We start from the raw sequence: 6,479 nt of genomic DNA on the forward strand, positions 1-6,479 counted from the left end.
TGTGATAGCGGAGAAGGAATAGAAACAGAGGGGGTGCTTTGTTCTTGTTTTTTCCAAAGTTACTTTTAAGGAATTGACTGTAGTGTCAGCTGCATCCTTTCCTGTTCTGTTCCAGCTCAGTTGGCAAGAGAGGTACATTCCACGGACACTTAGCAAAACACCACATTGAAAACAAATAAATATGGGTGAGCCCCCTAGAAGGATCCTAGGGAGAGGTCTATGGGGCCGTGAATGGCTCTTTTGTTAACAACTCCAGCCGCTGGGACCCAGGGATGGACACGGCGGGACCACTCCACTGAAGTGGAGATAAACACACTTCAGAAAGCAAACTGAGTAGCGGGTGTTTCCACCCCTTAAAATTACAAACCAAAAAGTCAAGAAGGACGTTTTTAGTTGTGCAGGCGGTTTCTGAAGTGGTTCTTGTGGGCAACGTGTGAATTCTCAAGAGCCCCACCAGCCCATGCTGTGGAGCAGACCAAGGAGCTGTGATGTATGATACAACCTTGAGATGTGGGGACTCCAGGAGCCCTCAGGGGCCCCCGTGTCCCTTCTTCTGCCTCATAGCAGATCTGTACTTGGATCCCAAGTGGGAAGCTTTCACATTTTTTGATGTTCTCACAAGTCCCCTGAGTCTCCCAGTGTCCAGGCCACTCCTTGAGGGCCCCCAACACGGCAGCAGGGTGAGGATGTGCTCCAGCAATCTGCCTTCATGCCAGGACTCACAGCTCACACCGGTCACCATCTGAGGCCATGTGGGCCCTGGCAGAAGGGGTGGGGAATCCCTTGGAATCTGTTTAATTCTCTGTTTCCAGTGGGTTCAGTACCTCCTCCCCCTGGATTCCAGTTTCCTGCTGCCACCAGCCAGTTCCTATTCAGCTCCTTTCTTCTTCTTAAATTGCAGAACTACTGATGCTGAGAATTTGGTCTCTGTGCACAGGTGCCGCGTCGGATCTCAGAGACAGAGTGAAGTAGAAAAAACAGCTTTATCGCTTTGCCAGGCAAAGGGGAACACAGCCGGCTCATGGCCCTGAAAAATTGTGAGTCCCAAACTGGGAGGCCTTACTGAGGAGTTTTATAGCAACGGTTCAAGGATGGGGTTGCTGATAAGGATTAGGGCCTGCATTCCTTTAATCTGGCCTCAGGAGATCTCCTGATGACCTTCTCCCTGGAATGAAGAATGCTTCGTCAGGTAGTTAACATCTTCCATTTGTTGGGGGTTTAGTTCTTCAGAACGAGCTCAAAGATACTGTTCTGTGTATCCCTTGAGGCAGAACCAGGACCTGCCCCAAGGCTGCACTATTGTATCCTGACTGCCCCTCCCTTGTCTCTGCATCCCCTCCCTCTCCTGATTAGCAACTGTTTGAACCTGCCCTTTGGAACTCAGGGAGGGTCACTGGAGGCTGAAGCCTATTCCCTACAGATAAGAAACGGGGGGGCACAGAAAGGCTTCCATGCCCAGGAGCCCCACAGGGTCCTGCTCGGTTTCACCATCTACCTGGCTGCGCAAACCAATAGCCCAGGAGACAGTGTTGACTTGTCAGGGTCTCTCCTTGGCCTCATCCAATCCGTTATCAAGTCCCACCAGCTTTATTTCCAAAGTACCTCTTCATCCCCACAGCCACCACCCTGTCCAAGCCACCATTCCCTCCTGGTTTGATGTCCCTCAAAGTTTCTAAACTGGATTTCCTATCTGTGGTGCCCAACCTCATGTAAACCAGATGTCCTGCATGCAGTGGTGCCCTGCCCTCCAATGATCTACTCTCTATCTATACAGCCACTGGAGCAGTCTTTTAAAAATATCAAGTAGCTCACGTTCTCTCCTCTTCAAAATCTTCCAGTGGTTGCCCAGTCTACGTTGAATCCATGGTCTACAGAGCTGTTCACGGTCTGGTCCCTGCATCTTCCACCTTCTTTTTGGACCACTCTGCCTTTGCTTACTGTGTTCTAGCCACATCAGTTTTTCGAATTCTTGCAGATACCGGGCTCACTCTTGCCTTAGGGAATTTAATCTTTCTGCATCTGGCATGGTCTTCCCTCAGTTTTGCATGTTTGGTTCCATCAAATCACTCAGGACTCAGCTCAAATATCACCTGTTCAGCAAGGAAGGCCCTCCCAGACCATCATCTAGAGTCACACTTCCATTCTCTCCATCCAGTCACGAACACCAGTGTTTTATTTTATTTAAAACACTTATCACAATTTTCAATTTTTTTGTTTACTCATGGCTTGTGTGTTTCTCTTACAGGAATATACACATTCCTGGAGGGCAGACAGCTGTTTTTCTTGTTCACTGCTCCATTCCCAGAAGAAGAATAGCTGGTATGGAAGAGTAGCTGGTAGGTAGTAGGTGCTCAATAAATGTTTAATAATAAACAAATCCTCTGAAAAGAGAGTGGCAGCGGGACTGCAGACAATGAGGTGTTTTATCCAGGGTCTTCTGAGATGATGGTTTTATGGGCGTACGTGAAGCTTATCCACAGATCACTTCTCCCAGCTGAAGCTTCCGTGACGGTGTGGACGCGTTAAAGACGGTATCTGGTGGGGAAGGTAGTAGTGGGTGCAAGAAAAAAGGCCACAGCTGAGCACTATTTCATGACTTCTTAGCTTCCATAATCATATGAGACAATTTCTTGTAGTAAATTAATCTCTCTCTCCATATCTCTGTGTCTCTATGCGTCTATCTATCTATCCATATATATATATTTATATTTATTTACTTGATATATATTTACTTGTTCAGTTTATCTGGAGAGCCCTGACCAATACATCTTCCCTCCCTCCCTCCCTCCCACAAATTTGTATTAAGCCTGAATTCAATTTAATAGAAAGTCGATATGACCTGGCCTTTGTGCTCTAGGAATTAATATTCTAATAAGAGAGTTAAGGACACAAAAACTCAGAATTCAAGGCAGGATTTAATAGGGGACACAAGTTAGGTGTAGACGTGATATTTTGAGGGTCCAGAGAAGGGAGGCAGACCTTAAAGTGGTTGGGAGGGTTAATTCAGGAGCCAGGCTGTCTGAGTTCAATTACCTGTTCCCCCTTTTATTACCTGTGTGATCTTTGGCAAGTTATTTAATGGTCTGTGCCTCACTTTCTTTACTTATAAAATATAGCAAAGATTACTATCTACCTCATAGGATTATCAGAAATACTAGGCAAAATAATGCATATTAAGACACTTAAGACAGCACCTTAATATTAAGTATTCAATATGTTGGACTGAGGAAGGAGACACTTTATCCTGATATTGGGTAGGATTTAAACTTAATGTGAAAATGGGCAAGGAAGTTCCAAGTGGAGTCATGTGAACAAAAGGGGCAGGAAGGGGTGAATGACGGTAGTTGAAATATTCAGTTTCGTTGGAAAACTGGAAGGGGAAGATGATGATATTGGGTAATCGTGTGGCACCATAACAGAGAGGGACATATTAGTAACCAGTGTCTTTTTGGTGAGTAATCATATATCACTGAAGATTTCTAAGCTGAGAAATTGTCTAGATGCCTTAATTTCTGCAACAATTTACTGGCTCAGAAATCTTTGGTGACCTATAATGTCTTAGCAAACACTTCTTTCCTTCTGTTTGATTTGAGTTTATTTTACTCTTTCTGTTCTAGTCTTAACATGAAACCTTAGTTTATTGATGTGGGATCTTTTCTTCTTTTAATACACTCATTCCATGCTATAAATTTCCCCTTAAGCACTAGGCTAGCTGTAATCCATAAATTTTTATATGCTGCATTTTCCTTTCCGCTGCATTAAAATTTTTTTCTAATTTCCCTGGAGTGTTCCTTGTTTACCTACGGATTAGTTGGGAGTCTGCTGTTTAATTTCCAAGTGATTGGAAATTTACCTGTTCCTGTTCTGTTATTGATTTCTAGTTCAATTTCATTATGTCCGGAGAGCATACTTTGTATGATTTCGCTTGTGTAAATTGTTAAGGTTTGTTTTATGGCCTAGGATTTGGTCCATCTTGGTGAATCTTCATGTGTAGCTGTGTGTTCTGCTGTTGTTGGGTGGAGTGTTCCATAAATGCCAATTAGATCCAGATGGTTGATCATGTCTTCTGAATCCCTTCTAACTTTCTGTCTCCTAGTTCTATCTGTTACTGAGAGAGGAGTATTGAAGTCTCCGAATCTTTTTTTTTTTTTTTTCCCGGTACGTGGGCCTCTCCCGTTGCGGAGCACAGGCTCCGGACGCGCAGGCCCGGTGGCCATGGCTCACGGACCCAGCCGCTCCGTGGCATGTGGGATCCTCCCGGACCGGGGCACAGAACCCGTGTCCCCTGCATCGGCAGGCGGACTCTCAACCACTGTGCCACCAGGGAAGCCCCAAAAGTCTCCAAATCTTATTGTGGGTTTGTCTCTTTCTCCTCTCAATTCTGTCATTTTTTTTTCATGTGTTTTGCAGCTCTGTAGTTAGGTGCATACACGTTTAGTATTGGTATATTTTCTTGATGAGTTGACTTTTTTATATATGTTATTCCTCTTTATCTTCAGTATTTCTCTTTCTTCTGAAGTTTATATTGTCTGATATTAATATAACCAGTTCAGCTTTTTTGGGGAGGGGGTTAGTATTTGCATAGTATATCTTTTTCCATTCTCTTACTTTTAACTTAACTATATCACTATGTGTGAGTGAGTTTCTTGTGGCCAGCATATATACTTAGGTCATCATATAAAATCTAATCTGACAGTTTCTGTCTTAAAATTGGTGTGCTGTAATATAATTTACCATTTTATTATTTTTTTGGTTAATTTTTTATTTCTCTATTTCCTCTTTCCTGATTTCTTTTGGTTTATTGGATTGTATCTAAGCATTTCATTTTATTTATTATTTTCATTTTGACTATGTCTCTCTGCATAAGTTTTTAGTGGTTTCTCTAGAGATTACAAAAATGCATTCTCGACTTTTCACAGCCTATTTGGAATATTACTACTTCAGTCTGAACATAGGTATCCTGTCCCTCTAGAGTTTCCTTTACCCCCTTCTCTTTGTGCATGGTCATCTTACATATTACATTCACATACATTAATGACTCCATTGGTCAATGTTGTGGTTGTTATTATTATTATAATATGATTTTGCTTTCAGCTGTCAACATGTTTAAAAGAACTTTGTGGGGGGGAGTGTAGTATATTATACTTAACCATATATCCACTCTTCCTGTTATTCCTTCTCCATTCCTAGAGAATTGAGGCAACGGAAAGTAAGTAGAGACTGACAAAGAGAGAAAAACTAAATTTCTGATGACCTTGACTGTGTTCCGAATATGGCCGTATTATCCTCTGGACTTTTTGTAACTTCTTCCCCTTTTGTTTAAGCCTGTTTTGAGTTTGATTTTCTGTCCTTTCCAACGGAAAGCACCCTGGTTGACACAGTCTTAAAGGAGGCGATTTTGGGGAAGGGTACTATGATCATTTTTTTGTTATGGTTTAAGTTATAATAGGCTAATAAATGACAAAAGTGTGGCGAAATTCAACTGGATTTCAAGTCCAGATATCTTGTAAAAAATTTCTAGTTTAATTCCATCTGTAGGGTCGTTATGGAAGTCAGGATTAGAATATTTGTTGATGTGGAGGCACTCCTGGAATAAAGCCCTTGAAACGCAGCTCTGTCTTTGAAGGTTTTTAATGGAGCTTGACGTTGTTATTCACTGAGACAGACAGTAAAGTATTAGCTAATTACTAGCTTTGCTGCAGTGGTCCAGCATGATTTTCTAAGAGGGGCACGAGGAGTGTCTTTTCCTCTGCAGCTGATTTCACTTCTAAATGGCAAGCCCGATTGTTTGCTGGAGGGTATGTTAATTGCTCATATGATGATGGTGGTGATAATGACACACGATGATGATTTAGTCCCTCACTGGCGCTGCTCCCATTTCTTAATATCTTAATATCTAGAGTTGTTTATTTCTCAGTTGCAGGCAGATGAAAATGAACACGGACTTGTAGGTAGGTACCCATGACTGCTTAAGTGGCCGAGTTCAGGCACAAAGTGGACTGAGAAATCACCTAAGATGAGTAATCATGAGGACGTCCAAATCAGCGTGGCATCCTGTATCAGTTGGAGATTATTTTTGAGTACACTTAACTGAAACTAGACTCCAGTGGCTTAGCTAAACAGAGGGACAGGTATGGTAGTTCCATGATGTCATTAAAGACCCAAAGCTCCTCACCGTTGTCTCTGCCATTATTAGCATACATGACTTTGGGGGCAGGTTTATATATATAATTCATATGTACAGAAAAATCACCCTTTTAGAGTCTAGTTCTATGCGTTTTGACAAACACATAGAGTCATGTAACCATCACCATAGCAAGATATAGAACAAACTCAACACCCCCCAAACTTTCCCTTGTGCCCCTCTATAACTAACATCTCCTTTCACCCCCACCCAGACAACCACTGCTCTCTTTCCTGTCTCCACTGTTTTGTCTGTATAAGAAGGAACTCATAGGAATGAACTCCCTCTTTCACTT

Source organism: Pseudorca crassidens, chromosome 12 (genome assembly GCF_039906515.1).
Source record: "Pseudorca crassidens isolate mPseCra1 chromosome 12, mPseCra1.hap1, whole genome shotgun sequence".
Lineage (NCBI taxonomy): Eukaryota > Metazoa > Chordata > Mammalia > Artiodactyla > Delphinidae > Pseudorca > Pseudorca crassidens.